Source organism: Leopardus geoffroyi, chromosome A1 (genome assembly GCF_018350155.1).
Source record: "Leopardus geoffroyi isolate Oge1 chromosome A1, O.geoffroyi_Oge1_pat1.0, whole genome shotgun sequence".
NCBI classification, from domain to species: Eukaryota; Metazoa; Chordata; class Mammalia; order Carnivora; family Felidae; genus Leopardus; species Leopardus geoffroyi.
This window is the reverse complement of record NC_059326.1, coordinates 202,483,206-202,495,396: the sequence shown is the minus strand read 5'-3', so window position 1 is coordinate 202,495,396 and position 12,191 is coordinate 202,483,206.

Below are 12,191 nucleotides of genomic sequence, written 5' to 3'. Positions count from 1 at the left end.
ACCCACGGACCGCGAGATCGTGACCTGGCTGAAGTCGGACGCTTAATCGACTGCGCCACCCAGGCGCCCCAATACTTACAGAGTTTTAATAAGGTAAACTCAGAATTGTGATCTAAACAAAATTATATGATATAAAACTCATCAAGGAAACAAAATAAATTAAAAACATATATTTTGGGGAGGATAGTGTAAATGAACTAGATCCCCATTTTTCTGGGAAATCAGTAGATACTACCTAAAACTGAAAAATAACATCAAATATCATTGTAAGCATAATATTTAGAAATTTAAAGGCATTGGGGCACCTGGGTGGCTTAGTTGGTTGAGTGTCCAACTTCAGCTCAGGTAATGATCTCATGGCTCATGAGTTCAAGCCCAGCGTCGGGCTTTGTGCTGACAGCTCGGAGCCTGGAGACTGTTTCGAATTCTGGTTCTTCCTCTCTCTCTGCCCCTCCCCTGCTCATGCTCTGTCTCTCTCTCCAAAAATGAATAAACATTAAGAAAAAATAAAAAAAAGAAAAAAATTTAAAGGCATATGTTCAAGGAAACAGCTTGACAAGTGGGAAGTGTTTTCAGATGAACATGAAACTCGGAATGGGAGGGACTGAGGAGGGCCCTGAATCCTGGGCTCTAACCCTGTGCAGAGCTATTTCATTTTCTATACCTAGGAATATATGAGATTTTCATAAAAAATGTAAATACAGTTGAACATGCTGAGGTTCAATTCACCTAGAATTGTATCAATCTTTAGAGAAGAGATGTGAAGTCAAGGAGATTTTAATGTAATTAGAATATGAGGTCCTTATATTGATTAGCAAGATATAGTTTAAAAAATGAAAATAATGATATATTTTCATCACTTAATGACAGACACTAAGAAAAAAATTGGTGGGAGATTTCTTTATTAGGTAGCCAGGACACCATTACGTAAAGCATGAGAACGCTATTTAACATCAGTTGTTAATGAAATGGATTGTGAAAAAAAACTTCCATAATATGGGAGGAGAAGATACAGATCACAAGATTTGCAGCATATAATTCTACATTAGCATAAGTGATTTTCTTTGCTGAAAAGTTGGATAAGTGTAGGGAAAATAACAACCGAAGTGCATTTTTTTATTGCTTTCATTACTGAATTGAAAGTACACGTCTGGGTGGGGAAGCAAAAGTTCTGACCTCAAAATATAACAAGATCACATTTTAAAAGCTCCTTTTGTCTCCTAAAACCTCATACAAAAATTTCAGCCTACTTGCATTTCCATTATCCACCAACACAGTATACAACAACCAGAAATAAGTGCTATTCAAGATAATTATATTTGAAAGCTAAGAAGGAGGTAGAAGTAATTAATCACAGCTTCAAGGAACCATGAAGATATGTGAGCCAGCAAAGTATCCAGAGAGAGAAATGATGTTTAACTTATTAATATATAACCTGTGCATATGTAAGTATATTATTATTTGTGAGGTCATCTATATATCCTCTCCATACTCCTTTCTCAATTAGGAAATTACTTCTTAGGAAAGAGTATCCATACATTCATACCACAATACTCTAAAATTTGTAACACTGCTTCCAACAACAATTGAAAAAACATAAGTTATATTAAACAATTCTTTAATTGTATAATAGGTAAACAAGAAATTTATTTTCAAAACTTATCCAGGATCCAAATTTTGTTTCATGAAAGATCACTACCCATGTGTGATTTTATTATTCACTGTCAGAGGGAAGTAGTTCTACTGTTTTTGAAGTTTATGGCACAATTTATGGCCCAGATGGCTCCTATTCTGATTTCTGAACTGTCAAATGTCACTTTTCGAAAATTCAACCTTTCAAATATCTGCATTACATGGTTTTGTTACACATGGAGATGAAGATTCAGGTGGGTGGTATGTTTTCTCTTCATGGTGAGGTTTTTCTTATCTACAGTTATCCAGAGGCACAGAGGGAGCCTGGGAGGGAGTCAAAAACTCGAATGCAATTAACTATTTAGAGTTTTAGTCCAAAGACTTCCACATTTACTAAAACAAACATGTTTCACTATGTTGCTTCTTTTACCTGAAGCGTCATTCTAATCCATACACTTTCCTATTACTGACCACTTCATTACTTGACGATTCTTTTTAGGAACATCCTGCTGATACCCTTTCCAGCTTTTCCTCCATGTTCTATTAATGTGTTTTTATCATAACTTGTATGTTTAGCACTCCTGTCCCTAACAAAGTGACTGGGGGTTCTTTGAGAATAAGAAACCCATCCTGGTCACCTCCACCCCTACAGTGCCTAGCAATATACCTGTCAAATCTTTATTATCTAATTAAGAATTTCCCAACAGAATAAAAAATTAAGTTTGAAAATTACAAACATTATAGGTGTCTATTTATGCCATTTCCCCACTTAATCTGTTGGGTCATGGTGTTGTTCTTATCATTTGTAGGAGCTCTTACCGGAGTGCTACTCTAAATCAGAAAGATTTGTTGCAAACATTTAGAAAGTAGGATATTATTTCTGTCTGTGTAGTTTTAGTGTGCATTCATGACTTGCAAGAGTTTAGTTGTAAGCACTGGAATGAGCAGCACTTGCTTCCCAGCCATTGGGAAATGACCATTGGTGCTGTAGATGAGTATCTGAATCATGGTATTGAGCAAATTAACCCTCCTAACTGTAAGGAATTGTTTTCTCCCACTGATACTCATAGTCCTCTTCGTTCCATCTTTCCTGCTTTCTTATTCTCCTTCCTCTGTCTTGTATCAATGATGACTGTCGTCACTGCTTACCTCTATTGCTGGTAGTCACGGTTAACACTTAAATGGCAATACGAGCTTCATAAAATAGTGTTAGAGTGTCTCATAGGAATATTTAATGAACTGCAGCAAGAATACAACGCACCGTTGGAGGTGTCTAATGGTAAACCCTATCTTGACACATTCAATTTCATACTAAGCTCAAGGTTCTTCTGAATGAACTACAGGTCCTCTTATATTTATATTTGAGCACTTTGTCCTGCATTTATTCTGCAGAATTTATATTTTGTGAGAACTTTAGAATAAAGTAGATATCCACTGGTTGTTTTCTTTTCCTCATGAAAATCCAAACCCACAGTGGAATGATGCATTCCATCTGAATATATATATATATATATATATATATATATATATATATATATATACTTTTAAATAAAGCTGCAACATATCTATCTATCTATCTATCTATCTATCTATCTATCTATCTATACTTTTAAATAAAGCTGCAACAATTGTAACCACATCCATACAAGGAAAATCAATGCAGACTATACACAAATATGCTCCAACTTTCATCCCGACTCCATTTTATTTTCTTATAGAGAAAGACTCAATGAGCTACAAGGAAGTAAATAAATGAAGTTAGCATAAGTGCTTTTTCCAGTGAGCGAATACTTCTCTGATGCAATTCTATTACATTTACAGGCTCCACTGGGCTGTAGTATATGGTGTTTTGACATCGTCCAGTGTGGCTTGGAGTTCATGACATTTGTTTTCAGAGATGTACCCAAATATTAACACAGAGTTCAAACATATTAAAATCTTGTATGTCACTGTCATTGCAAAGAAACTGACCCTATAGCTTACTCTTCACAGTTTCTCCTTTCTTTGTCAATTGCAATAGCAGGGAAATTTAAGTAGGCATCCAATACTGAGGAATGAGAGCTAGTGCTAATTGGACCATTGATTAGGCCACTCACTAGCTGTTGATCCTATTACAAGGTCATCTATTACTAAACATGAGGAGTATTTCAAACCAGGAAACCAAGAAACATGTCATTGCTCTCTTTCACAGCCACCGTTTTTTGGTCATTTTCCTCACCATTTGTATTGTGAAGCCAACAGACTCTTTAGGTATCAAGGATATTTTATAGAGCCCTTAGGGGTCTAATAACTATGCAACAGGTAAGATCCATTCCTCACAGGCAGTTTGCTCTGACTTTAAAATGTCCCTTATATGCAGGCTGCCTTTTGGTTGTTCCATCCTGCTTTGGTCCGGGTAGAGTTAAGAGTGGCCTTCTCATTTAGAGCACCTAATTTAGCACATTTTTGGGAGTAGTCACTTCCAAACTCAGCACTGCCTTTCACATTGCCTTGTCCACTATTTTTTTTTTTTTTTTTTTTTGGGACAGAGAGAGACAGAGCATGAACGGGGGAGGGGCAGAGAGAGAGGGAGACACAGAATTGGAAACAGGCTCCAGGCTCTGAGCCATCAGCCCAGAGCCCGACGCGGGGCTCGAACTCACGGACCGCGAGATCGTGACCTGGCTGAAGTCGGACGCTTAACCGACTGTGCCACCCAGGCGCCCCGCCTTGTCCACTATTTTCACACACATGTGTAATGCCCCCATTACATTTAAGTTCCTTTAAAGACATATCTACTTCAACTTTGTGTTCACCAGAGCCTTGGAAAATCATTCATATACGGTAATACATTGAATATATATATATATATATATATATATATATACACACACACACACACACACACACACACACACACACACATTCCAAGGAGTCCTAGACAGGTCCTAGATGTCCCCAAGTAATTAACTCTATTAAAGTATTACCCTACTTTGGGGTTTGTGAGATCAAGTCCCGCATCCGAGGTTTGGGATTCTCTCTCTCTCTCTCTCTCTCTCTCCCTCTCTCTCTCTCATTCTCTGCCCCTCCCCCCACTCACCCTCTCTCTCCTCTCTCTCTCAAAATAAATAAACATTAAAAAAACAAAGTATTACCCCACTTAATTCTATAGTTCCTTTAGCATAGCTTTGCCTTGAATGTTGTGTCACAATTATGATGGTCTTTAAAATGCTGTTAATGGGCCTTGTATTAATTCCGCCTTGTTAGCTATGCTGGCAAGAGCTGCATGTTTTCCTGTGATGCTTTTAAATGAGGCCTGAGGCTAAAATGTAATTGGCAAATCCAATAAAAGGCTTCTACATTGTTAAGTTGCATTTCTATGACACACACAGAGAGAGGCTCTCATTTAAGACTTCCTGGCTCACACAGATAGCCTCCTCACATGGGATTTCTTATGTTTCAAGATGCTAACGCATCCCTAAACTGAAATCAATTTGTAAATTCAATTCATATTAAAAATACCAGGAAGTGAAAGCCAAGGCACAGAATTAGTGAGGCAGATGTAATACAAATATAAAATAGAAGTAATTTCGTTGTCAGCCTGATCTTCACACTTTTTATCTATGTTTATCTTCCTTATTCCAGTTAAGAACATTTGAAAATAATTTAAGCAACAGAGAAAGATTTTATGCTAAGCAATAATAAAAGGCAAGAAGAGGATCCAGAGGAGACATGACGACAAAGTGTAATGTGATATTCTGGATGGGATCCTGGAACAGAAAAAGGACATTAGGTAAAAACTAAGAAATCAGAATAACACATGGACTATAACATTTTTTTAAACGAAGACAAGAGCTTCCTGAATCAAACGTCACATCTCACCTCACAAATCTGTATTACAGATCACTAGGATGTTGTTAAATGCCACTTCAGTTTTTAGTAAAAAGCTATTCCAACGATATGATGAAAAAGGGAAAGCTCTGCTTTCTGTTATAAATGATGGAAAATTTTATAAAAATATATGTATCCCTATATTATATATAGCCTCCTTTTCCACTGTTATAACCATTAACCTGTCATTCTAGTAAGTTACAGCGCAGACTTTATGGAATGAATAATTCCATTGCTTATTATTTATAATTAGTTTAGGAAGTAAGACAATGTTTCAATACTTGCCAAAGCTCTGTCATGAATGGAACGTCCATTTTTCATCTAAGAGCAACGCCGAGGCACATATTCTGTGCTCTCTGTCTCACCACTTCTACAATGTGCTCTTTTTCACTTCCTTTAAAAAATATTTGGCTTGTCCAGTCAACTCTAAATCTTATTCCTCATTTATACCTTCTCTAGATTTTGGATACTCAACCTACGAGAATAGATTGCCAGAGGGGGGAAAGAATCCTTTGTTATTATTTTTATAGCTCTATTGGAATCTCTAGTTTTAGAATCTGCACAGATCACACTTTATATTAAGAAACCAGGCGGGACTACAGATTTATTCATGTCAGCTCCAAAATATTTAGATTCCCTCTATTCTTCTACAACACCAACACCTTTAGCACTCTTCTCTTTAGCCCTCTGAAATTAACTAGGTATCTCTAGAAAAAAAAAAAAAAAGAGTGTGGGGGCAACATGAGCTCCGGTCTGGGAGGCAAAACATCTGGCTTCTAAAAAAACCCAGGCCAGCATTGGTTGTTTATTCTTGGACCAGTTCTGTTCCCGAGTATCACTTTTATCACTAACCAGTTGAACCCAGTCCCTTCCTTCTAAATTCTATGGATCCGAGGTACAGCAAGCAAACAAATATGATTAGAGGAGAACCAGAATAAAAAGTTGATACCAGCAAAGGCAGAAAGGTGTGGATCACCTAACTGGTCTTTCCTGATACTCAGGTCAATCACAGCCCCCTCAAAAAGCCTTTGTCAACACACTCCTCATCATAACCACGCAGAAAGCCCTTCCTCGTGCCCCCACAAGAAGTAATCTCCCACTTTCTGATCTCAGCGTGCCATTCCTTTTATAATCACTTTAATGGTTTCTGCCTTTGATTATAATTGTTTATGCATATCTCATCTCGAAGCATGTGTTTAAATGAGGGAAAAAATGAATTAATATATGAAAAAGTATTACGTTAATCTTATTTGGGTATAGTAAGGAAATCAAAATTAGAATGCATCTGACTATGCCTTCCATGCCTGAGAAAATTAAAAGGTTGAACAAATTGTTTGAAAAGCATTACGAAGTCTTTTCATAAAGCAAAGAAGAAAACATTAGTATCCAAGCAACCCAGATAAAATGCTTTTTAGTCTGGCAGGCTTAAAGCAAAAAAAGATGAGACGTATGCTTTAAGAGAAAAATTACTGATAATTATACCCCTCTCTTAGATAAGCAAAACTAATTCTCAGCCTTCAGTCTATCACGCAGGCATGTACTGAAGTGCTGGGAAGGAGTCAAAATTGTACAAAACATAGCCCTTTCATTTAAGACACTTCTCAACTGATAAAGAAGATAAAATGAAGACAAACAGTTCTTTAAATCAGGTGGAGGGCAGATCAAGTGCCAGAGTAGTGGCTTGGGTCACAACGGTATGCCTTTCCAAGGATTAAGGCCTGATTTAGATTAAGCATGGGGCAAGGAATCAGAAAAGACTTCATAAAGAAGAGTAGCCTGATTCTTACCTTGAATAGATAATAAATGGGATTTGACTGAGGCAAGGAGTTGGGGTGTGTGTGTACACATGCTGATTTGCTTTCTTTGCTGTATATATTCTGTTTGCGCCTTCGGATCCCGGGTTAAGTTGCTTTCTTTTGGGAGAAAGAACTGGTTGGACGACAACAGAGGTTTCCTTAATGTTTCAGGTTGAGTTCAGCTGGACAATGCAGAGCCCGTGCTCAAAATCAGAGCTGGGAGAAGAAAGTTAGACTATTTATTCCTCTGGATCCCATACTGAATGGTTATCTCAGGCAAGTGGTACCCATGAACCAAAATAACAACATTTTTAAGAGACCTCTTCACACAACTCTTTGCTCCCAAGTTCTAATAATGACCCTATCTTCCCTCAATACCTAAAGTTAGTAATAGCTCCACTGTTACTAACCATAGGGTAGTTTATTATTCTTTGTGTATTCTCTGTAGCCTATCCAGAATCTTTGTAATTAGGTCTTAAATAAAACAATTCTTGAGTTATTCTAACATAAGCATGCCATTGCTTTTGTCCTGGAACACTGTCTGATATTGATGGCCCCTGTGATGAGTAGTGGGGGGCCAGGGAAGTGTGTACACCTGAAAGGATGATCAGAATCTAGAAGGTTCTACAGATTGGAGAAATCAGAAGATGTTAATTTACAGAAGGTAGAAGAACATGACAAATTCATCCCCAAACTGAATGACTGAATATTCAGGGACATGCTTGAACATGGGTGGACATGAGAATGAAGCTTTGCTAACTTCCTACGTTACTTATACCCCCTTCTCTCTTTCCTGAGCTTCAGATTCCTCACGTGCAGACCATGTGGCTAAAACTCCTCAGGCATTCATCTCCCTCTCACCTTACTCTACAATGTTCATACGTGAAGAGTTTTCTAAAGCAAGGCTATTAACCCAGTGACTCAAATGTCATGAAATCAACTAAAATTAGATATGAAAATGTGTGCATAAGTGTGTTTGTGAAGTTTTCTTGGGAGGGAGAATCATTGGCTTTCATCAGATTCTCAACTGGGCTTACAATCCTCCTCCCTGCCACACACACTGTTTTAATGTGAATGGTTTGTTGACTTCAGACACAAGGCACATGAAGGTATCTAGTGGTACATTTAACATAGTGGATGGGCAGTGCACACATTTTGTAGTACTGGTCTACAGAGCAATTGATTCTACCATGGTATTTGCATCAAAATAGCTGGGCTCAGATCATTAATCTAATTAGCTGGGAGCCATGGAAATTTTTCTTTACCTTTTTGATTCTAAACCTTCTCAGGTAGAAAATAAGCACAACAAAAAATGTTTAAGCAGAGGATTATTGTGGCTGAAAAGTGAGATAGTGTTCATGAAAACTCCTTGTAAACTCCAAAGTAGTAGCACCCGTCTAGGAATATTTTTATTTTAAATGGTACCCTTGCCCTTTAGCCCAAATAATCTCTAATGTTGGGTTCGAGCACCATTATTTTGTATATTTTAGTAAATTATTTCACATCATATTAAAAAAAGTTATTGCTAATTGATCCTGAAACTAAAGGTCTTCTGAAATTCTTCTCATGACAATTTCTTGACAATTAGCTGTAGTAATATAATCTTACTTCATTTGGAAGCATTATAAAAATTGGACTTAACAGGTCTGAAAATGTTTGGTCAGTAATAATATGTATTAAGTCCTATATTATCACTTTCTCACTTACTCTGTGAACATTTTTGAGATACTTAAAAACCGCATTTATTTTGTGTCAGTACCATACTGTCTTGATGATTACAGCTTTGTAATACAGCTTGAAGTCCAGAATTGTAATGCCTCCAGCTTTGCTTTGCTTTTTCAACATTACTTTGGCTATTTAGGGTCTTTTGTGGTCCCACAGAAATTTTAGAATTGTTTGTTCTAGCTCTTTGAAGAATGCTGGCAGTATTTAATAGGGATTGCACTGAATGTGTAGATTGCTTTGAGTAATATAGACATTTTAACAATATTTGTTCTTCCAATCCATGAGCCTGGAATGTTTTTCCATTTGTGTCTTCTTCCATTTCCCTCATAAGCTTTCTATAGTTTTCAATGTACAGATTTTTAACTCTTTGGTTAGGTTTATTCCTATGTATCTTATCATTTTGGGGGCAACTGTAAATGGAATAGATTCCTTAATTTCTCTTTCTGCTGCTTAATTATTGGTGTATAGAAATGCAACCGATTTCTGCACATTGATTTTATATCCTGTGACTTTGCTGAATTCATGTATCAGTTCTAGCAGTCTTTTGGTAGAGTGTTCTGCATTTTCCACGTAGAGTATCAGGTCATCTGCAAAGAGTGAAAGTTTGACTTCCTCCTTGCCGATTTGTATGCTTTTTATTTCTTTCTCTTGTCTGATTGCTGGGGCTTCCAGTACTAGGTCGAACAACTGTGGTGAGAGTGGACATCCCTATCGTGTTCCTGACCTTAGGGGGGAAAGTTCGCAGATTTTCCCCATTGAGGATATTAGCTCTGGGTCTTTCATATATGGCCTTTATGATATTGAAGTGTGTTTCTTCAATCCCTACTTTGTTGAGGGTTTTTATCAAGAAAGAATGCTGTATTTTGTCAACTGCTTCTTCTGTATCTATTGAGAGGATCATATGACTATTACCCTTTCTTTTATTAATGTGGTGTATCACATTGATTGATTTGTGAATATTGAACCAGCCCTGCAGCCCAGGAATGAATCCCATTTGATCATGGCGAATAATTCTTTTAATGTACTGTTGAATTTTATTTGCTAGTATCTTAAGAATTTTTGCATTCAGATTTATCAGGGACATTGACCTATAATTCTCCTTTTTAGCAGGGTCTTTATCTGGTTTTGGAATCAAGGTAATGATGGCTTCATAGAATGAGTTTAGAAGCTTTCCTTCCATTTCTTTCTTTCTTTTTTTTTTTTGGAACAGTTTGAGAAGAAAGAGTATTAACTCTTCTTTAAATGTAATGATGGAATGGGAGAAGATATTTGCAAATGACCAACATGATCATTTTGTTTATTGTTTATGATCAACAATAACCAAATTATGGAAAGAGCCCATGTGTCCACTGACTGACAAATGGATAAAGAAGATGTGGTATATATGCACAAGGGAGTATTACTCAGTAATCAATAAGAATGAAATCTTGCCATTTGCAACAATATGGATGGAACTAGAGTGTATTATGCTAAGTGAAATAAGTCAGTCAGAGACAGACAAATACCATATGATTTCACTTTTATGTGGAATTTAAGAAACAAAACAGATGAGGGTCACCTGGGTGGCTCAGTCAATTATGTGTCTGATTCTTGATTTTGGCTCAGGACATGATCTTGTGGTTTGTGAGTTTGAGCGCTCCGACTCTGCCCCTCGCTCTCTGCCCCGCCCCACCCTCTCTCTCAAAAATGAATAAAATATTAAAAAAAGAAAGAAACAAAACACATGAAAATAGGCAAGGGAAGGAAAAATAAGATAAAAATGGAGAAGGAGGCAAATCACAAGAGACTCAAATACAGAGAACAAACTGAGGGATGCAGGAAGGGAGGTGGGTGGAGAATGGGCTAAATGGGTGATGGGCACCAAGGAGGGCACTTGTTGGGATGAGCCCTTGGTGTTATATGTAAGTGATGAATCACTATTTCTGAAACCAATACTACACAGTGTATTAACTAACTTGACTTTAAATAAGTAAATCTGAAAAAAATTATAAATACAAAAAAAAACCCCACATTGATTCTAGTGCCTTGAATCAATTCATTGTTGTGAATCTGAGACATCATTATCATCATGAAGAATTAAAAATTTTTCAAATTCAACTTCTGACCTTCATTAGTGTGACTTTGAGCAATTTGCTAAACTCCCTTTAGTTTCTTCAACTAAATTTTGGATACTAATGTTTACCTCATACAAAGAACACAGATAATTCTATGGATCTTCTTTCTGTTTTCTTTACACTCCCCACCCCCCCTAATTGTTTGACTACTTTGCCACACTAAAGGCTTGGAAAGCCTGGGAGTTTACATTCTTCTCAAGAAGTACTTTAAACGATGACTGACTGGTGCCTGGTCCCTCCTATACAATAGGCATTACTTTCTCTGCAGACTTCCATAGGATCAGGTTTTGCCCCAACTGCATTTGGGTTGCCTTCCTTCTATTTTCTCCCCCTACTTCCTCCCCCATTCCCTTAGTGGCTTCACCTAAGAGCCCTTATTAAGTCACTGGCACAAGGATCTTCATCTCAGGGTCACTTCCAGGAAACATGGGCTAAGTCATAGTGTCTAGAATATTATACACAATCTACAAGCAGGGGCTGCTATAATAATACTAACATTAATTTCATTAGTTCTAAAAATAAAGCAACTTCCAAATATGCCTATTTTATGTTCACCAAATAACTTTTGGAGAACATAGATTACTACATTTTAGAATCAATTAACTGAATTCACCCAAAGCCAGATACATATTTAATAAAAATGTAAGTTCTGTGACAGGAAGGGATATGTGGACCAAATATGTGGATTAAATGCCATGTCTCTGATGATCTTTATAAAAAATTCTCTAGCATCTGGTGAAACTTACATGATTCTTCCTCTGTAAGTTAATATAATTATCTCTATAGCTCTCTCTACAGATTAATCAGATAATCAAATTTTGGGCTAGATTTCTATTCAGAAAACAAAACCACAAAGAATCTCCATGTAGTTAAAGATATAAGGCAAAAATAGGGCGCCTGGGTTGCTCAGTCATTAAGCATCTGACTTTAGCTCAGGTCATGTTCTTACAGTTGGTGAATCCCACATCAGAGGAGCACGAGCCCCACTTAGGGTGAGTTCCAGCCCCATTTCTGGTGAGCTCCAACTCCACTTCAGGTAAAAGCACGAGCCCTG